Source organism: Trachurus japonicus, unplaced genomic scaffold, assembly GCF_045865225.1.
Source record: "Trachurus japonicus isolate A0001 unplaced genomic scaffold, Traja_1.0 AP031168.1".
Taxonomy (NCBI): Eukaryota; Metazoa; Chordata; class Actinopteri; order Carangiformes; family Carangidae; genus Trachurus; species Trachurus japonicus.
The window spans coordinates 109,482-132,149 of NW_028221301.1; the positions used below are offsets into that span (position 1 = coordinate 109,482).

Here is a 22,668-nt window from a genome sequence, read left to right on the forward strand (position 1 = left end):
ACTCTTATTAAACCTATCAAACAGAAAACAATAGGTGCAATAGGTGCAGATATTACAGTGACCTAATTTTCATCATTTTGATCATTCAAAATTTGTCTGGGAGCAAGAGACAGAGAGTCAGTTGTGGTAGTTGGAATTACCACTTGATATTGAACTTATTCAAGGCTGGGCTTTTTTTTTTTTTTTTTTTTTTTTAACGGATTCGGACAGAGAATTAAAGCTGATCTCAGCGGAATATTTTTGTTATTGTAAGTCCTAAATGTTCCTATTTTCCGTCAGCATCACTTCCATAGAGTGTTTGGTCTCTCCGTCACTCTGCTCTGCTGTAAACCAGGAGAAAACTTTCCTTGTGGGATACAAGTGTTATCCAATGAGGAGAGAGAACGGCATGAAGAGCTGTGTGTGCAGCCAAGGGATGCGTGTGAATGTGGTGACGTAGCACGAGGACCAATAGATGCCTGACGAGGGCGGGGGCTGCTAACTCATGGTGCGTTCAAGGAAACTCCTAACTTGTGTTTTTCCAAGCCGTGAACTCGTACCAGATCGTACAGTATGACTTCACAGGTCGAGTGGCCGTTATAGTGACTTTCACAGGCAACAGGATGGTAAAAAGCACAAGTTACGGGTTGCCTAGGTTACCTGGAACGCTACAAAGTCGTAGTTGTGACTTGAAGCAGGAACTTATGGTTTCAAACGTATGCCTGGAAGCAAAAACGACCGAATCGCTGATATCTGCTTTAATGCTTGTCTCAAATGTAAACACAAGTGAAGGACTAATAAAGTCAGCGCGTCACGTGCAGCACCACGGCACTCCAACAAACACTACCACGGCAAAAGAAGAAAAGAGAGAAAAAACTACCACCGCTACGTCCTTTTGTTAGCCTATGTTACCGCTCTATGCTCAATATCAACACCTATGGCTGTGTGGGTTAAATGGTGGATAATGGCCGTCCGGCGATCCCTGGGAATATGTTGTTAGAACTAATATCACAGCACTGAGTGCAAGTTACTCAACTTTTCAACAGATGGATGAAAAAACACTCGAAACATTTCATTACCTGCAGGTCTCTCCGTGGTGTCCTCCTCAGACAGGTCAGATCCTTTTAAGATTAAAACAGGAATTAGGGTTGACACATTACCAAAATTTCAAACTTCAAACCAATTCAACCTCTCAAATGGCCGAACAAGATATTCACACCATTGTTGTTCAACAAACTGTAAATTAAGAATGACAATGGTCTCCCTGCTCAATAATTATAATTTTTCACACCTGGGCTCATAAAGCCTTTTGAAAAAAACCAGGAAAGCTGCTGCAAAGAAGAATTTAGAAAATACAATTGGGCAGAGAAGCAGGACATTCCCTCTTCTACTTTCACCAGCTCCCCTCGCCCTCCTCCCCATGCACAATTTTTTTTAAACACAGCAACATGAACAAACTTATTTCACAGATAAAAGAAATTTACCTGGAACAAAATCCTCCAATGTCCTCTTTTTTTTGGACCTTCTATTTAGAAGGACGTCCTCCTCCTCCCCAACATCCTCAGCCTGGCTGGTTAGGTTATACTCGTCACATTCACGAGCACTTTCTGCAAAGAAATCTGCATTTAATGGACTATGAAAACACAGGCTGTATTATTAATATTAACTCTTGACTGCAAAAGGCATGCTTTTTTTTAAAATTTCAACTCCATGCTGAATGTCTTATCCTACTTCTCTGTGAAGATGTAGATTTGTAATATAAAAGTATAGCATATTTATCCCCGCTCACGGAGCGGTGTGGGTGTCTGACTGCAGCACATCGCTCCATGACACTCGGTGGTGATAGCTTTGGGCCGCAAGCGGGGCTCATGGCAGCATGTTGAAGCTCCCCAATTATCATCAACACCTAGATCTGGTCTAAAGCGCTGTGTCTGGGCTACAAAAATCTGTAGTAACTCAAAGTAAAGAAAGAAAAAAGGCTGGAGCCTACTGTGTGTCAGTAGCTAAATGTTTTGTCTTTTGTCATTATTAAAAGTCATTTGTCAGTGTTGATTTTGTTGTTAACAAGAGAAGAACTGTACAGATGTTGAGGTGTCATTAAAGCAAAATATAATGGAGCCAGTTGTACTGGTTCGCCTGAAAATGACAGCTAACACTAAAACCTAATCTATATTAAACCACCAATTTCTCAAGACTGGAACAAGCTAGAAACAGAAACAGTTTTTTTTGCTGACAAGTGGAGACTATCATCTTTCATTTGATGGGTTGTATATTAATGTAGTAAGAATACATAATGTTGGGTGAACAAAAATCAGTCAAAAAGCTGGAAAATGCCTGGCAAGCTGTAGGAAGCTGCTGTATGAATGGCTGACAGTCAAAGAGTTCAGCATAATTTAAAAATGAGAAAATTGAGGTGTCTAACAGTTTAATTTTATCAAAGTGTAAGAGTTTACCTGCGACAATTTTTTTTTTCAGTAGGATGAAGGTGTCCCAGTCCTCCTCTGGCACAACCTGATTTGTAAAGCAGTGTTTAACTTTTTTTTTTGGCCACCTCAAAGTTTTAAGAGCGATGTCTGTCCAGACATCCGGGACAGTTCCCTCCATTTCTTTGCCCCCCTCCAACCAAACTGCCTTGGTGTACATCTTCTGCAATGGAAGGATAAAAAAAAATTATAGATTAAGTCTGGGGCAATTATGTTTATGAGGCATCATATATTAATTTTCAAGTCATTTCAAGTCAACAATTGCTTGAACTGAAAATTAAGAGATTAAAGCAAAGACATATTGAATGCAAACCTTTAGGTTTAATGTTCGATGCCATGCCGGAGAGGAATCAGGACAGATCCTTTTGAGTAGGGTAGGTAGACAACCTTGTGAATTAGGTCTTTTTCTTGAACTACTTTCCTTTTGTAGGCCTGACCCTCTCTCATGTAAACAATGTTCAATAACTTCGACTCACATGGCATGTCAAAGAAGTTAGCAGTGTGTCTCTGTTTTACCTTCCTACAAACTACTGTGCCATCTGCTCTCCTCTCTTGAATAAACACAAAGTTATCATCTGCCAACAGGAAGCAACTGTCCTTCATTTTTGTTGAAATGTACATTTTTGGCCTCTCAGGTTTTGCACTGGCAGTCCTCTGGGAATGTTGACTTTCAATTATGCGTTTTGACACCTGTGCTAATAGGTTTTGGCCTGACCTGACAAGTTTTTTAATCTGCTGAAGGTGGTTTTCAAATGGAAAGCAACAGATGTCATTAAGAGAGCACTTGAAATGAGTGACATCTTCGTGAATATGTAGCAGAGCGTGCACATTGTAAACACTGAATGTTTTGCCATAAAGTGTGGGGCAAGTGGCCACAAAATGCCTCATCAGTTCAGCAGAGTAATCCAAGTATGTAGCTCTCTGTGTGTCATCGGAGTCCAACATAACTGATACTGCTACACTCAACGTCATGAAATGATTGTACAACTGTGGAGAGAGCGTATTTTTCAGTACCAAGGGTCCGGTGTATAGAAGAAACTGACGAAACTCTGTCGCCTTCCACCTGTCCAGCTCATCAAGTCCTCGGGGTTGTCGCACAAACTCTCTGGGCATCTGGCCTTTGAGCATTTTAAGTTTGTCTGAGATGTCACATTTCTGTCTAACAGACAATCTACAAATTTTGGGGCCTCTGGTCAGATAGACCAACATGCGCCTCACAACTCCCAAGCAAACTGTATGCATGTAGTCCAAAACAAAGGCACTTACACAGGGAATGCCAGCAGCAATTAAAGGACTAGTCCTTGTTTGATGGGAGGCGTATTCTACACGGCTAAATGCTGCATCTGTACGCAAAGTAGAAGTAAGTTGATTGAACACAACCCTTCTTTCAACATATTGGCCCCTGACTATGCATCTCTCACAACTGTCATAAGCTGTATGACCTTTGATGCATTTTAGATATGCTCTAGCAGGAGCATCACAAACAAAGGTGTGAAGGTTCACCGCATACTTTTTGCCATTACACGTTAAGCCATTGTCGTTTAGGTCTTTGAACTCCTCTAAAAAGTCTTTGAGGTAATCTTCGAGGGGTTCTGGTTTACTTTTCCCACAATACAGAGCCACGACGAAGGGAATGCAGTTGCTGTATTTAACCAGTATTGGCCAGAACTGGACCTTACTACTTTTAAAAATTGGTAGTCCATCAATGTTAACATCCAGGTTGACTGAGTCATGTTGTTGTCTGTAAGTAGCATCTTGCATCAGTACTCTAGAAATGCCCCTCTCCAAGCCATAGTAGATGTACTGTCCATTGCATTTTAACTGACTGTCAACAGTTTGTGGAGTGCCTTGCAATGTCCGCGCATCCTTCGGAAGTACATGTCCATGTTGATTAAGAATGTGCAGCAACTCATTGAGGGACCGATGTGTGATGTGGTTCCTGACACTCCACTCTCTCAAGTCATCACTTATGTTTGTGACTTCAAGATGTGTTTCCGGATTTATAATTTCCACTTCAGAATCAGAGTTGGACATTCCAAAGTCTGTATCAAAGTCTGAGTCACTGGTCTCACTAGTACTGTGTCCAAAGTCGTCAGGCAAACTCGGCTCCTTGCTGTCATCAGTCACTTGGTTGTCTTCACTGTCAGACAGAAGAAGCTCATTGATGTCAGCTTTCCTCTTTCTCCACATTCGTAAGTATGCCATCTGTAACCCACAACAAAGTTTAGTAGAAATTAGGGGTGCAACGGTACAGCAGGGCTCGACAGTGCGACAGTTTTGCTCGCATTTGCGAGTTGATAATAGCCCGTGCGAATAAAAAATTGCATTCAGTCGCATCAGTGCGACTCAGACAGAAACTGCATGCACCGCTTTGCATGCTGTTTAACGTGAGCAGTATCCCCCCCGCCCCGCCCCCCCTGCCTGTTTGGTGATTTTGGCCGCCGCATTGATTAAAGCTTGTGTACATCGGGGCCGTTCAGATGTAACGTCTTTTCCGCACATTACTTTCAAGGTAGACGCGCGTCATGCACGCCAAGGCGACACCGTAGCAGCGCACATTCGGTGCGAAGCGCTTTTTTTCCGTGCACGTTCGACCTGCTTCTTCCTCCGGTACACAGTCTCGGGCTGTGTCTCTCCTACTGTTTCACACGGAGCTCTGCCCCAGGTGAAGGAAGCCCTTAGGTGATACGTGGCCTCCGAGGCTACCGCGGAGCTATCAAAAAAAAAAAACGCTTGTCGCGGTGAGAACAGCTGACATGTGGTCACAGTCTCACAGTGCAACATTCATATAAACTTCAACCTCAAAGCTCCCTGTCTGACCTGTCCCTGAACATCACACAGGGGCAACATGGAGCTGCTTGTGTGACAGGTTGTTGAGGAAAAATGTTTGGTGTTTTTACTGTTCTCAAATGTAAAAATGGGTCATGTTGGACCCTCAGCATTATTTAAGGCTTAAACAGCCTGCTACAACATTTTTCATTGTGCTCCTAAAAAATCTTAGTGTAGAGCCCTGTATGTAATGTTCAGCTTTTTATACTGAGGGAAATATAGGTTCACTGCTCATCAATACCCCCACCCCCGGGCCACATGCACACACATACAGCGCAAAACTAAAAACTAATATTGGTTGTAATAAATATTCTATTTTCTCACACATATTTGCATTGTTTGTCTTTCCTGATTTTTGTTAAGGCAAAGAGCCAGTTAAAACATTAAAAATTAGTCTACAGGGTTAGGATTATAGGCTAAATCTACTTTATTTGTTTGAAAATGATATTTTCACCAAAACTACAAAATTTTTATTGTGCTACTAAAAAATGTTGTGTGCTACTAAATTTTTCAGCATGGTAGCACAGTGCTACTTGGAAAAAAGCTTAGCGTCAAGCCCTGTACAGGTAGCCCACGGTACGATACGTACCTCGGTTTTTGGCCACGGTTCTCGGTACGGTTTCGGTATGTGTTTTGTGCAGAGAACTTTTTTTTTTTCTCCCAAAATATTGTTTATAATTTATAATATTTCTAATATAGCTCTCCCCTCTATCTCTCTCTCTCTCTCTCTCACACACACACACACACACACACACACACCCACCTGAACTGTCTGTGAACAGTCCCTAGCTCCTCCCTCTGCACACTCCTTTAGTCTTTCAGTAGGTGAACACTCTGAAGCCACTTTCAAACAGAGATCGTGCTATATTGCCGTCATGGAAGACGTCACTATGCTGCAGCCACAGTCTCTCACTGGGAAAGAAAGAGTTAGTCTATTGTGTTTTTTTTAAACAGCCTTTCACCACCTCTCATCCCTGTCAGTCAACTCCTGCTCGACCTCGGTCTCTCTATCGCGCGCAGGCACGCGGACACGCGACCACACACATGCGGTGTGCATGGACAGAGTCCTGCTGGAACTCTAATAAAAGCTAAATGTGCTAAATCGCGCTAATAACTAATTAATTTCCCCCGCGATTGCGATCAGCGACCGCTCATGCCGCCGCCTGTTTGTTTTCTTTTTTTTTTTTTTTTTTTCCCCTCTTCTGTGTGTGAGCTGCACTTTCAGTGTGATGGGGGGGAGTCACTGTGAGTGTGTGGAGGCTCAACAGTGATTGGACATCGACTCGCGGGGGCGGGCTTTCGCCTTAAACGGCCAGGCACACACATACACGGTACAGGGCACAGCTGTCTGTAAAGCAGTAAGAGCTGATGGACGCTGAATCTGAAATACCGCGGTCCAAGAGCGTATTGCACCGTGCAGGCCGTACCGAACAGTTCGGTATTTTACCGAGAACCGTTGCATCCAGGGTTCAAACTTAACTTTTTTGCTCACTGGCCAACTGGCTAGTGAGCTTTAAAAATCTACTGGCCAGAAAGATTTTTTACTGGCCAAAAATTATGTATAGCTGTTTTGTATATTTTTCATTGTGTTGAACTTTTATAATACACTCATAAGCATTTTTAACACATATCATAGCTATCAGCATATTTTTGTGTGGAATAAAGGAGTCAAGTTTGCCTTTTTTCCCTGAAAGGTTTGTTTTAGGGATGCACATGGTTAACCGTTTAACCATTAACCTATAACATTAGTTATTTATATATATTTATTTATTAGCTCCTTATGTCGTCCAGTCATGGGGGCGTGTCGACATGTGCAGACTTCCACTGCCTTCAGTCATATTATTTAGTAGCTAAAAGTTTCACAGGAGGACTGACACTGTGCACTGCAGTCCCCATGAAGGAAGATCAGACAATAAATGTAGCCTACACAGACATAGATGTGCATCACCTGTAATAACCGCTGCAATAAAAAAAAGAAAGAAAAAAAAAAAGACGTTGCAGCTCTCCTGCAGCTCCACAGAGGAGCTGTCAGAGGAGCTCTGCTGCTCCTCTCTCTTCAGTCTGGTGTTTGGCTGCACTTTCAATAAGAAAAGTTCCATATGAGCGCGATCAGCTGGGACAGAGCACAATGGATGTGGCATTGATCAGATATCGCAGCGCACATGTTTATTTAACGGCAAAAAAAAAAAAAAAAAAAATTGGAGCGATGTTTTTTTTTGCTGTTAAATAAGCGCATTTTAGGACAGTAATAAACTACAAGAGATTATGATTTGTTTGTTTATTTAATCATTTCTTTGGCTCTGCCAACAGAAATAGTTCCGCAACTGGAAGGGAGACAAGGCTGTTGCCAGGCAACACATAAACATTAAACTAGCTTGCTAAGCTACAAGCTTTTCCACCGAGCTGCTTCCAGTGCTGGTTCTGGTTCTGAGCCCGTGTCTGATTAGCACCGGAGCAACAGGACCAGCGTGAAGACACAGAGACGTTATCAATACCATATTACATTTGTTTATCTGCTATGTAATCAATATAAACACAGTTGAAGCTAAGTAGCTGAGCTACGTGGCTAACAACAGCTAACGCTAATATCAAAACACATCGCCGTCAAAACGTAGTTGCCCCCGCGGCGATTTTTTTCCAGCCGGGTTTAGTAGAGATTTATCTCCAATTAGACGGACCAGGTCAGGTCCGGGTTTTAATGTTCAGGTCCGTTTATAACTGTAGTAGCAGCAGAGAGATGGAGCAGCTCCTGTATGGGGAGCGTAGCTCTGACTTTAGCTCCTGTCCAGCTGAACAGCGGAGTGATAATGTATGTAAAAAGTCCCAGTGCTGTTATACTGTATATCAGCACTATGGAACGTCTCTTGTCCAATCAAATTGCTCGGTTTGGACCGGTCGGAACTAACTGTTGTATAATGTAGATTAACGTTAGCTGGGCTAACCGTTAGCCGTTAGCAGTGTCTTAAATAACTCAATAAACACTAAACAGCCCATGAATTTTTTTTATTCCAGCGGATATCTTTGTAACAACATGACTGAGCTAACTGGAGTAGTTTCATGTCGTGATGTTGGTTTGCTGCTGCTGTTAGCTGTCAGCAGCAGCGAAGCTAACGGCTACAATAGCCATGACTAGTTGCAGAGGCGCGGGCACACAGAAGTGGTGGTGTTTGATCGGTAATTCGTTTTGTAGACTTGACAAACATCAGATTAGTCAGGGCGGTTTTGGCAGCCCGGAGCCCCCACATTTGGTGCCTACACCGGTGGCTAACGCTACCAGTTAGCCGCTAACGCTACCAGGGGGTCATGCCTATGTTCCCACAGCCCTATGTTCCCTCAGCCCTATGTTCCCTCATTTCTAACTTTTGTTGTCACTGAAAATTAGGCCCTATGTTCCCTCAGCCCTTTGGTCCCACCATTGGTTGGGTTTAGGCAATGAAGAAAGGAGTTGGTTAAGTTTAGTAAAAAGACCAGGTAGAGGCTAGACAGGCCAGATAGGTAGAGTCCAGATAGGTAGAGAGAGTCCAGAGGGAACATAGGGCTGAGGGAACATAGGGCTGTGGGAACATAGGCACGCTCCCGCTACCAGTTAGCCGCTCGCTAGAATGCTACTACGGGGTTGAAAATCGACTTCCGTTGTGGTGTGGATCACGGGAAAATAAAGTGGTGGATATACATCCGCGCGATGAAACCACACATTTTAACGATATATTTTTGACTGACAGACATAGACTTAAGAATTTTATGGTTTTGTCGGAATTAAATTTCAATTCTTACCTCGGGTCCTGTCGAAAGTAACTTTAGGTCGCGTCGGTCTGTCTCTCCTTCTCCTGCAACTCCTGCGTGTCTGTAACGTGTGCACAGGTACATAAGGTGCATTGTAGAAGTATACATCCGCGCGATGAAACCACACATTTTAACCATATATTTTGACTGACAGACATAGACTTAAGAATTTTATGGTTTTGTCGGAATTAAATTTCAATTCTTACCTCTGGTCCTGTCGAAAGTAACGTTGCCTCGCGTCTGCCTCTCCTTCTCCTGCAGCTCCTGCGTGTCGTGTGCACAGGTACACAGGGTGCACTGCAGACGTATCCATCCGCGCGATGAAACCAACTTTTGTGTCCCAAATTCACAAGAACTACTTCACAGCGGATGACGATGTGATAGTCAGTCCACAGGGCGCCCAACAGATTTTACAAACAGTTATTAATTATAATTAATTTGAAAAGGGTGGAAACAATTCATCAATGGTCTATGTTCCGAAAGAAACACAAAGGCCTAATGCAAAAAATGATTTGAGCACAAAGTCCCAATTGTAAGACAGGGGATAAAACAGAAAAACATGCATCAATGGGCTCTATGCACAGCTTCACTACTTTCTGAATTTAAGTCAGTTCTTTATCCCGTCTTATATTATTGGATCAATCCAGGTGTCTGACCACTGTGACTACTCAGACACACCTGGATTAATCAGCTGGTCCAATAATGTATAATAGAAAATAAAGAACTGGCTTAAATTCTGGAAGTAGAAGCTGTGCATAGAGCCTATGAGAGACCTAAAATAATAAGGCCTTATGAGGAAAAAATAGCCTGTATCATTTAAAATAATACTTTGATGGAGTCTTCGCAGACCTACTGATATTTATTATTACTTAAACATGAAGAATAAGAAAAAGTGGTCAATAATGGACAAACGCTTGGCATAATATAAAATTAAGACTAAATTGGATATTCAATAATCAAAAATGTTTTTAGATTTAAATTATGTCCTTTGATTTGGTGTCATTGGTGTTACCATTATTTTGAAAGGTTGGGAATATATAAAATGAGGCTCTCCTGTAAAAGTGTCTCTCTTTTAATCCGGCTAGATCACCATGCTTAGCTCATAACCTGGTCCCAGCAGGTTATGTTCAGCGTTTAATCATGAAAGGCGCCACTGTTTCACTATTCAACTAATTTTCGGCTGGCCGCCACAGATTTCTGGCGAAACGGTTACAACAGGGATGAGGCCAGACTCCCCCTCTGAAATGAAATGAAATGCATTTCCGGGGGAGGCTGGTTTACGAGGCTACTCTGTCGGTGAATTGGCAGCAATGCAAAAAAGAGTTTCCTATGTTTACATCCAGAATTAGAAAAATTTTAAATATCAAATGGCACGCGCAATTAAACATATTTTTCCCACAGCAAAACCATGAACTGTAAGCAGAGATTACCTTTATGGTAAAAGCTCCACATTTATACAGATATCCTTTCATGTACTTGAATAAAACAGAAAAGATATAGTAACATTTCATTTACAAAATGGGAAATAAATGAAATAAAAAAAAATTCACATTGTAAAAGGCTTCGGTCGAAACATCTGTGCCTGCCTGTCCGACATTAAAGATCACCAAAGGATCTTATATTCAGAGTGTGCTGGTTTTTCTCCCTTTCAAATAAATGAAATCCATCATAATCCTTAAAGCCTTTGGAAACATGACTTTAAATAGAGAAAAGTGCCTCATTAAGCGTCCACAAAAGTCTTTGACAATTCATAACGTGAATTCACAGTCCAATGTTCACAGGACATTTCTGTAATTTCATTGACCTTTGCACACTCCTTAAAAAACTAAATTTACTTTATAAACAACTCATTTTTGTTTTCTAGCGTCCAGAACCGGGCCAGGCTGGACGTATAGTCTCAATGTCATATATCAACTAATTCTGGCTGTCATATTTACGTCCAGATCAAGGCCTAGCAGATAGTCTATTTGTAACTCATTTTGGATGTATATAGACGTCCAGAACCGTGCCAGACTGGACATATAGTCTCAATGTCATATATCAACAAATTCTGGCTGTCATATTTACGTACAGGTCAAGGCCTTCAAAAACGTCTATTTGTAACTCATTTTGGATGTCTATAGACGTCCAGAACTGGGCCAGACTGGACATATAGTCTCAATGTCATATATCAGCTAATTCTGGCTGTCAGATTGACGTCCAGATCAAGGCCTTGCAGGACGTCTAATTGTAACTAATTTTGGTTGTCTACAGGCGTCCAGAACAAGGCCAGACTCGACATATAGTCTCAATGTCATATATCAACAAATTCTGGCTGTCAATAAGATGTCCAGATCAAGGCCTAGCAGAACATCTATTTGTAACTCATTTTGGTAGTGTATAGACGTCCAGAACCAGACCAGACTGGACTTATAGTCTCAATGTCATTCATCAACTAATTCTGGGAGTCGTGTAACGTCCAGATCAAGACCTAATAGAACGCCTATTTGCAACTCATTTTGGTTGTCCATAGACGTCCAGAACCAGGCCAGGCTGGATGTATTGTCTCAATATCATATATCAACTAATTCTGGCAGTCATATAAACGTCAAGAAAAAGGCGTAGCATAACGTCTATTTCAAACTCATTTTGGTTGTCTGTTGACGTCCAGAACCAGGCCAGACTGGACATATTGTCTCAATGTCATATATCAACTAATTCTGGCTGTCAAGTTGACGTCCAGATCAAGGCCTAAAAGAACGTTTATTTGCAACTCATTTTGGTTGTCTGTTGACGTCCAGAACCAGGCCAGGCTGGACGTATAGTCTCAATGTCATATATCAACTAATTCTGGCTGTCATATTTACGTCCAGATCAAGGCCTAGCAGATAGTCTATTTGTAACTCATTTTGGATGTATATAGACGTCCAGAACCGTGCCAGACTGGACATATAGTCTCAATGTCATATATCAACAAATTCTGGCTGTCATATTTACGTACAGGTCAAGGCCTTCAAAAACGTCTATTTGTAACTCATTTTGGATGTCTATAGACGTCCAGAACTGGGCCAGACTGGACATATAGTCTCAATGTCATATATCAGCTAATTCTGGCTGTCAGATTGACGTCCAGATCAAGGCCTTGCAGGACGTCTAATTGTAACTAATTTTGGTTGTCTACAGGCGTCCAGAACAAGGCCAGACTCGACATATAGTCTCAATGTCATATATCAACAAATTCTGGCTGTCAATAAGATGTCCAGATCAAGGCCTAGCAGAACATCTATTTGTAACTCATTTTGGTAGTGTATAGACGTCCAGAACCAGACCAGACTGGACTTATAGTCTCAATGTCATTCATCAACTAATTCTGGGAGTCGTGTAACGTCCAGATCAAGACCTAATAGAACGCCTATTTGCAACTCATTTTGGTTGTCCATAGACGTCCAGAACCAGGCCAGGCTGGATGTATTGTCTCAATATCATATATCAACTAATTCTGGCAGTCATATAAACGTCAAGAAAAAGGCGTAGCATAACGTCTATTTCAAACTCATTTTGGTTGTCTGTTGACGTCCAGAACCAGGCCAGACTGGACATATTGTCTCAATGTCATATATCAACTAATTCTGGCTGTCAAGTTGACGTCCAGATCAAGGCCTAAAAGAACGTTTATTTGCAACTCATTTTGGTTGTCTGTTGACGTCCAGAACCAGGCCAGACTGGACGTATAGTCTCAATGTCAAATATCAACTAATTCTGGCTGTCATTTTGACGTCCAGATCAAGGCCTAGAAGAACGTCTAATTGCAACTCATTTTGGTTGTCTGTAGACGTCCAGAACCAAGCCAGACTGGACGTACAGTTTCAATGTCATATATCAACTAATTCTGGCTGTCATATTGACGTTCAGATCAAGGCCTTTAAGAACGTCTAATTGCAACTCATTTTGGTTGTCCATAGACGTCTTGAACCAGGCCAGACTGGACCTTTTGTCTCAATGTCATATATCAACTATTTCTGGCTGTCATTCTGACGCCCAGATCAAGGCCTACAAGAATGTCTATTTTCAACTCATTTAGGTTGTCCATAGACGTCCAGAACCAGGCCAGACTGGACGTATAGTCTCAATGTCAAATATCAACTAATTCTGGCTGTCATTTTGACGTTCAGATCAAGGCCTAGAAGAACGTCTAATTGCAACTCATTTTGGTTGTCTGTAGACGTCCAGAACCAGGCCAGACTGGACGTACAGTTTCAATGTCATATATCAACTAATTCTGGCTGTCATATTGACGTTCAGATCAAGGCCTTTAAGAACGTCTAATTGCAACTCATTTAGGTTGTCCATAGACGTCTAGAACTAGGCCAGACTTGACATATTGTCTCAATGTCATATATCAACTAATTCTGGCTGTCATTTTGACGTCCAGATCAAGGCCTAGAAGAACGTCTAATTCCAACTCATTTTGGTTGTCTATTGACGTCCAGAACCAGGCCAGACTGGACGTATAGTCTCAATGTCAATTATCAACTAATTCTGGCTGTGATTTCGACGTCAATATCAAGGCCTAGAAGAACGTCTAATTGCAACTCATTTTGGTTGTCTGTAGACGTTCAGAACTAGGCCAGACTGGACGTATAGTCTCAATGTCAAATGTAGCCCTGTACAAAAATCATATAAGTTACAGAGCATAAAAAGTAATTAACAGTATAATAATATGCTTTATTAAAAAAGTTCATAAATAGAGTTCATAATAGTTAAAAACTGTTAAAATGTGTGCTGGTTAAAAGCATAAATATAATATGTACAGTTTAATAAATAAGACTATTTACAGTTAAAAGATAAATTCATATAAAGATCTTTAAGTTCATTTAATCTGTAAAATAACTGTGATTCGAGATAAAAAGAGAGAGGAAGAAGCCGTGTTTATATGTGTAACCTAACCTGTTACCTGTCAATCATTTCATTCCTGTTTTACCTTTGGTGGTTAAAACTCACAAGCCAATCAGAGTAAAGTCACCGTGTAAGGGGCGGGACTAGTGCCGCAGGTTAGTGTGGGAAGTAGTGAGTTTTATCGTGGAGGTCGACTACTCGTGGTCCTGATATAAACTTCTGTGTGACCTGCAAGAGGTGAATATAATGTGTATGCCTGTATTTTGTGCTATATCTAACAGTTATAGTGAACTGAGACTGAATGTGTAAAGAGGTTAGCGACGTGCTAGCTAGCGGTAGCATTCAGTGCTAATGTGCCTGCATATCGTAGCTTTTGCATTGTGATATTTCTGAAGCTAAAGCAAAGCTAATGCTAATTCGCCATGAGGTAGCTTTTGATGTTGTGGCTCAATTCGGATAATATGCTTTAAGGAGACGGACGTTTGGAGAGAGAGACGGGTTTTCCAGCCGATGGCCCTGCTGTGTGTGTTCTTCTGCCCTGTTCTGCGTTCGGCTGTGTCGTGCCGAGTCCTGCTGCTGCTGTGTGTTTCCTTCGCTACGCCATTGCCCGCGAGTGTGTGTTTGGATCATCATTGCCACCGCCATTGCCATTATCATCGTGAGACTTTCATCCCCCATTCCCCTTCTACCCCTACTAACTAACCCTGGATTCGTGAGTACTAACATACACATGCACGTGTTTTTTATTTTGTGCTCAGCTTTGAGTGAAGCGGCCATTACAGTTTTTAGGCCCCACCGCACACAAGCTTCAATAAACAGGCCTGCAACGGGTTAAATCTCATTTAAGTGTTTCATATGAATGTGTGTGGGCCCACAGGTACATTTATGAGTTTTGTGTTGTTGTGAATTAAAGAGTACTGTTTGAAGGTAACTTAAAGATTCTGAAAAAGGGATTAATATTTATTTTCAAGTATAAAAACAAAAGGTTTTCTTTTGAAAAGTAAAGGTTTTTGATTGTAACAAAAGTATTTAAAAAGGTACTAAAGGTATTTTATTTTGTAAAGTATCTAACAAAAAAGGGTTTTCTTTTAAGTTAAAGGAAAGTGTGAAATCAAAAGAAACTGAATTTTATTTGAAAAATCTCTTTATTCATACTGTGAATAATTCTGTGTTTTTTATTTTATAGCTATATTTTCTTAAAATCCATTTACCTTCCATTTCATTGTGTGTGAATAAATACCTGTGAAGGAATATTTTTGCATTTAAAGTACAGTTGTGGTGGTCATTATTATTAAAGTAGAAAACATTATTAAAGGTACACATTCTAAAAGTAACATAAAAAAAAGTTGTATTTTCCTACAACGAGCCCAGGCCCAGTCTCATCGTATTAACCACTTTAGCTTTATTTCTAACTACATGGGACCTGGGTTACATAAAATGGAGGCACCGCTGGGATTATTTAACATAAACTGAGATTTATTAAAGTAAAATAAATTAGACAAGCAAAAGTAACTTGACCCCACAACTTTAGAGCATTAGTGTAAAAGTAACGTGCTAACAGTAACTAAAGTACAACAATGGCAGTCCAAACAAGCAGTCCATCACAACGTGAGCTAATTAACTGGTGCATAGGAGAATCAGTAGACTTAAAGCATGCCCTCCTGTTATATGGAGTGCCTGAAAGTGTTTCAAGAGGAGACATTGAAGACACAGCAGAGACCATCAAAGCCTTGGGAAAAGTTACAGTTAGAGGCAAAATGTTTCACCCTCAACAACAATCGCTGATGGTGTTATGTTAGTGTCGTGAAGAGATCGACCCCTCTAAAATCCCACCTGAGATAATGCCTGTAAGTGAAGGAAGTGGTTGGAAAACTGTCTACTACACAGAGCCTCAGTCTGATAACTTTGAAGAGAAGTTGCTTACCTTTTTGCAGAGTGAAGGGAGAACCTTAGAGGACATCCAAGGTCTATGTCCCCCTCCTACAGAGACAAAAGAGAGTAACAGCAACCCTGAAGACATCATCCGTGCAGTCGGTGATGTTATGAGCAGAACAAACAAGCAACCTGACAGTCACCCATACAGACGTCTGCGGACATTCTCCGGGATCAGTCCCACCCCCGCTGGAGAAGAGACTTTAGACAACTGGTTGGAGCAAGCAACACTCTTAGTGGAGGAAGGTGAGTGTTCAGACAAAGAGAAACGACGTCGGATACTGGAAAGTCTCAAAGGGCCCGCCTTTGAAATCATTCAAGCTGTCCGCCTGACTCAACCTGATGCTAGCCCCCGTGAGTACATACAGGCTATAGAGAGCATTTTTGGTACAGTAGAGTCCCCAGAAGAACTATACCTGTCATTTAGAGCCCTCCACCAACAGCCTGGTGAGCGTTTGTCTGAGTTCCTACGAAGAGTAGAGAGATCCCTTGTCAAAGTAGTACATGGAGGTGGTTTACCTGTTAGCGCTGCCAACAGCGCTCGTTTAGAGCAGCTTCTTAGAGGGTCCACCTCTGAACTCATGTTGCTTCAGTTGAAAATTAGGGAGCGAAGTAGTAATCCCCCTACATTCTTGAACCTGTTAAGAGAAGTAATGGAAGAGGAAGGTCGCCAGTCAGCTAGACAAAGCCAAGTGTCACACCTGCGTCCTCAGCGTGTACGCACCGTCCAAGCTGAAAAAGAGAAAGAACCTGAATCAGTCTCTAGGAGTGAACTGCAAGCTCAGATTCAAGAATTGAGAGCGCAGTTAGAGCAGAGAAGCAACCTACAACCTCAGTCACCATCTGATGAGCCCTTTAAAGGTCCTAAAGAGAAACAAAAACAGAGAAATGAGTCACAAAGTGAACTGCAATCACTGAGAAAACAAGTGAAAGCCCTGGAAAGTAAAATGAGTGTAATGACAGTAAAATACATATCAGACCCCCCACGAGAACACACACCCCAGCCCCACCGATACAAAGCAGCTCCAGGTCACAAGCCCGCTCAGTCCAGAGTCTTCTCTCCCCGACAAGACAATGAGGAGTTTTTCTGTTATCGGTGTGGGGAAAATGGCCACATAGCCCCCAGATGTACTGCCCCTGAGAATCTTCAAAAAGTCATCAGAAAGCTCATACGCTTGGTGCGAGTTTCCCCTCCCCCCAGCAAAGAGAGCCCAAAACCTACAGCTGAAGAGCAGTGTGTAGCTAGAACCAATAAGGTTGAAGTTCCAGAGAACAACACTGACTTACCTGAAGGTCTTGTAGGTCCATCATTTATTCACACCATCAAAGTTAATGATGTGGTCTGCGATGCTCTCATCGACAGTGGGTCTAATGTGACTATCATCTTCGAAAGCTGGTACAACAAACACTTACCTGATGTCCTGATAAAACCCCTCTCTGGCCTTGGACTCTGGGGCCTCGCTGACGCCGAGTATCCTTACAAAGGGTACGTTGTTGTTGAGATGGAGTTTGCAGAGGAGATCACTGGTGTGTCAGGACGTGTAGAAGTGCTCGCCTTAATTTGTCCTGAGCCAAGAAACCAACAACAAACCCCTGTGCTGGTTGGAACCAACACATCTCTGTTCCGCCGCCTATGGGAACTGGTGAAGACAAAAAGTGACAAGAACACTGTGCACTCAATGAGAATTCAGTCTGTTTACGCCCCTGTTAAAGCACAAGAGCAGTTAACAAAGAATGAAGTTTTGGGACAGATAAAGTGGAAAGGACCCGGTTCACTCTCCATTGCTCCAGGTGCAAAGTACTATGCAACTTGCAAAGTGGAAAGACAGAGTGCCCCGTCCAAAGACCTTGTACTGATTGATGCACCCACTGCCCAGTTACTCCCCGCCGGTCTGCTGGTACAGCCTGGTGTGCTCTCAGACGCCGACATAGACAACAACAGTTTTACTGTTCTCATTCAGAATGAGTCCAAAAAGACAACTTCCATCCCAGTTGGGACCGTTGTTGCTGAGATGTATGCTGTGGACACAGTTACCCCAGTCCAGCCTTCCGACCTCACAGCTGAAACCATAGACCCAAGTCTCTTCAATTTCGGAGACTCCCCCATCCCCGAAGAGTGGAAGAGTCGGCTTCAGCAGAAGTTGGCTGAGAGGCGGAATGTTTTCTCACTTCATGAGTGGGATGTTGGTCGCGCCAAGGGTGTTGAACACCACATACGCCTGCATGACAACAGACCCTTCAGGGAAAGGTCAAGGAGACTAGCCCCTGCAGACATTGACGACGTGCGGCGGCACATACAACAACTACTGGCCGCTGGCATTATCACCGAGTCCCGTAGCCCCTACGCCTCACCGATCGTCGTAGTCCGCAAAAAGAACGGGAGTATCAGAATCTGTATTGATTACAGAACTCTTAACACCCGCACCACACCAGACCAGTACACAATGCCACGCATCGACGACGCCTTGGATTCTCTATCAGGCAGCCAATGGTTCTCAGTCCTAGATTTGCGCAGTGGCTACTATCAGATAGAGATGGCTCCGGAGGACAAAGAGAAGACGGCGTTCATTTGCCCTCTCGGTTTCTATCAATTTGAGCGCATGCCACAAGGAATCACAGGAGCGCCGGCAACGTTTCAGCGCTTAATGGAAAAAGCTGTTGGCGATATGCATCTCCTGGAAGCTCTCGTGTACTTGGATGATATCATCATTTTCGGCAAGACACTTGAAGAGCACGAGCAACGTCTCTTCAAAGTACTGGATCGACTGGAGGAGGTCGGATTGAAGGTTTCTATTGATAAATGTCAATTCTGCCAGCCTGAGGTTAAGTATGTGGGTCACATTGTTTCCGCTAATGGAATAGCTACTGATCCAGACAAAGTGGAAGTAGTCAAGCATTGGAAAGAGCCCACTCACCTGAAACCACTTAGGTCCTTCCTCGGATTCTGCAGTTATTATAGAAGATTTATTGCAAATTACTCTGCCATTGTCCGTCCTCTCTCCGAGCTCACCAAGGGTTACGCCCCCACTTGGAAAGACCCCAAGTTCAAAAAAAGTGTCGACCCAAGCAAAGTCTATTTCAAGCCATCAGAGCCTTTCGGAGAACGGTGGACTCAGGCCTGCCAGGACGCTTTTGAGCGTATCCGTGACTGTTTGATCAATGCCCCAGTGTTAGCATTCGCTGACCCCACGAAGACGTACATCTTACACGTAGACGCCAGTATGAACGGCCTAGGCGCTGTCTTGAACCAGGAATATCCTGAGGGCCTCAGACCAGTAGCCTTCGCCAGTCGGAAGCTTAAAGACTCAGAACACAACTATCCAGTCCATCAATTGGAATTTCTGGCATTAAAATGGGCTGTCGTGGACAAGTTTCACGATTACTTGTATGGAGCTAAGTTTACTGTAAGAACTGACAACAACCCATTAACATATGTGTTGACCTCTGCCAAACTCAGCGCTGTCGGACATCGTTGGCTCGCCGCCCTTGCCACCTACGATTTCACCATCCAATATCGTCCTGGGAGGCACAACATCGATGCTGACTTGTTGTCTCGACAGTACACTCCAGAGGAAGCTAAAGAGTGGACTAGTGTCCCACCTGCTGGCATCAAAGCCCTCTGCAAAAGAGCCTGCATCAGTGAAGAGGCTGAGGAGCCCGACAGATTGGTGGATCAGTTGGGAGCTCCTGCTGCCGCTGTACCAGAAGCCTACGTGTTTCCAGTGAACCTTAGCATGAACGTGCTGGACCAGCTAAGTCCAAAAGATATCCAGACATCACAAGATATGGACCCAACAATTGGACCATTAAAGAAAGCACTGGAGAAAAATAAAGGACTGACTCGCTCAAAAAATGACTCACCTGAGACTGTGTTGCTCCTACGTGAAAGTCGCAAGTTGGAGTTAAAGGATGGATTACTCTACAGAGTAAAAGAAAAAATGTGTGGAAAACAGATCAAACAACTGGTCTTACCAGCAAGATACCGCCCAATGGTGCTGAGATCTCTACACGATGAGTGCGGACACATGGGAATGGAACGCACCACCGAACTGATCAAGGACCGATTTTATTGGCCGCGGATGACAGCTGAGGTCGAGCAGTACATTCGAACCTGTGGTAGATGTATCTCCAGGAAGACACTCCCTCAGCATGCCTCGCCCTTGAACCAAATAACAAGTAATGGCCCTTTAGATTTAGTGTGTATTGACTTTTTGCAAATAGAGCCTGACTCTAAAGGTGTCGCTAATGTGTTAGTGGTGACAGACCATTATACACGTTACGCACAAGCATTTGCTACAAAAGACCAAAAGGCTATCACCGTTGCAAGAGTGTTGTGGGAGAAGTATTTTGTGCACTACGGCCTACCTGCACGGATACACTCGGATCAAGGCCGAGATTTCGAAAGTCGCCTGATCAAAGAACTTTTGTCCATGCTTGGGGTCCGGAAGTCAAGAACATCCCCCTACCACCCTCAAGGGGACGCACAACCAGAAAGGTTCAATCGAACACTCTTAGCAATGCTTGGTACCCTGGACAGTGTAAAGAAACAATCTTGGAGTCAACATATCACCTATGCATACAATTGCACAAAAAACGATTCCACGGGATACTCACCGTATCAACTCATGTTCGGAAGAGACGCAAGGTTACCCATTGACATCTGTTTTGGAATCTCGCCAAATGGTGAAAGTGAAACCTCTTACCAACAGTACGTCGTCAGGATGAGGAAAGAGTTGCAAAAAGCTTACCAGTTGGCATCTGACGCTGCTACAAAGAGTCATCTGAAAAACAAAGCACGCTATGATCACCGTGTGAGAGACTTACCTTTGGAGAAAGGAGACAGAATTCTCATTCAAAATGTGGGTCTCAAAGGCAAGCATAAGCTCCAAGATCGATGGAAATCGACACCATATGTTGTTGTGGAAAAGTTGCCTAATCTGCCAGTTTACAAGGTCAAACCAGAGCATGGTACAGGTGTTGTGAAAACTCTCCATCGAGACCACCTGTTGCCCATCGGTTACATGGTCAGGATGTCAAACCCATCAGACGACACCAACTCTGTTCGGAGACCTGTAACACGAGCTCAACTTACCCGGAAACGTCAGCCAACCAAGTCTGAAGAAAGTGACATGGAGTCATCAGACTCAGAGTTTGAAACTGTCCACAATCCTCCAGATTTTGATGTGGATAAAGTCAGGAGACAATTGGACATCGTAAATCAATGATCTGTGGAGAATGAAGAGAGTCAGAGTTCGGAGGAAAGTGAAAGCTCTGAAGAGGATGAAAAATCTGAAGAGGAAATCTGTGAAGCTACAGAAAATCAACAACTTACAGAAACAGAGTATGAGAAACCGCCTGAAGGTGCTGCACCTCCTCTGTCAGACGCTGATGTACAAGAGACAAATATTGAATCTGTGGAAGAAGATTTGCAAGATTCAGAAGAGGGAGAAAGCTCACCTCCGTCAAACAGAACCAGACATGACAAAGCTGCTAAAAGTGCAAGAAGTGAAAGTGAAAGGTCTTCTACAGTCCGGAAATCTCTGAGAAAACCAAAGCCATCCATGAGATTCACTTATGAGAAACCTGGTCATCCATCTTGTGAACCAGTTACCATCATGCACCATGGCATGGTCATCCAACTCAAGTTGAACACACCAGACAAAGACAAAGAACCAAGGAAAAAGTCCAAAACATCCAAAAGGTACATGGAAGAAGAGAAAAGGAATCACCCTTCCAAGTTGAAGAGAGAAAAAAGGTGTGATGAGGACATCTACACATTCAGAAGAGGGAGGGTGTAGCCCTGTACAAAAATCATATAAGTTACAGAGCATAAAAAGTAATTAACAGTATAATAATATGCTTTATTAAAAAAGTTCATAAATAGAGTTCATAATAGTTAAAAACTGTTAAAATGTGTGCTGGTTAAAAGCATAAATATAATATGTACAGTTTAATAAATAAGACTATTTACAGTTAAAAGATAAATTCATATAAAGATATTTAAGTTCATTTAATCTGTAAAATAACTGTGATTCGAGATAAAAAGAGAGAGGAAGAAGCCGTGTTTATATGTGTAACCTAACCTGTTACCTGTCAATCATTTCATTCCTGTTTTACCTTTGGTGGTTAAAACTCACAAGCCAATCAGAGTAAAGTCACCGTGTAAGGGGCGGGACTAGTGCCGCAGGTTAGTGTGGGAAGTAGTGAGCACGCATGAGGAAAGAACCAGAAGCTATCGACCAGAGAGCTACAGAGAGGAGGCATCGTGTTGTGTGGGAAGCATTAAGTTTTATCGTGGAGGTCGACTACTCGTGGTCCTGATATAAACTTCTGTGTGACCTGCAAGAGGTGAATATAATGTGTATGCCTGTATTTTGTGCTATATCTAACAGTTATAGTGAACTGAGACTGAATGTGTAAAGAGGTTAGCGACGTGCTAGCTAGCGGTAGCATTCAGTGCTAATGTGCCTGCATATCGTAGCTTTTGCATTGTGATATTTCTGAAGCTAAAGCAAAGCTAATGCTAATTCGCCATGAGGTAGCTTTTGATGTTGTGGCTCAATTCGGATAATATGCTTTAAGGAGACGGACGTTTGGAGAGAGAGACGGGTTTTCCAGCCGATGGCCCTGCTGTGTGTGTTCTTCTGCCCTGTTCTGCGTTCGGCTGTGTCGTGCCGAGTCCTGCTGCTGCTGTGTGTTTCCTTCGCTACGCCATTGCCCGCGAGTGTGTGTTTGGATCATCATTGCCACCGCCATTGCCATTATCATCGTGAGACTTTCATCCCCC

General features: G+C 42.8%; 1 long non-coding RNA gene across 1 annotated transcript; it reads right to left on the bottom strand.

Moving 5' to 3' along the window:
• Nucleotides 1–1,058: 1,058 nt before the first annotated feature.
• Nucleotides 1,059–9,342, bottom strand: LOC146959730 (uncharacterized). Its single transcript, XR_015035603.1, has 5 exons — nt 9,281–9,342; nt 2,776–4,667; nt 2,433–2,625; nt 1,464–1,586; nt 1,059–1,100 (listed from the first exon to the last, which is right to left on the bottom strand). It is a non-coding gene; the product is annotated as an uncharacterized LOC146959730 (long non-coding RNA).
• Nucleotides 9,343–22,668: the final 13,326 nt, after the last annotated feature.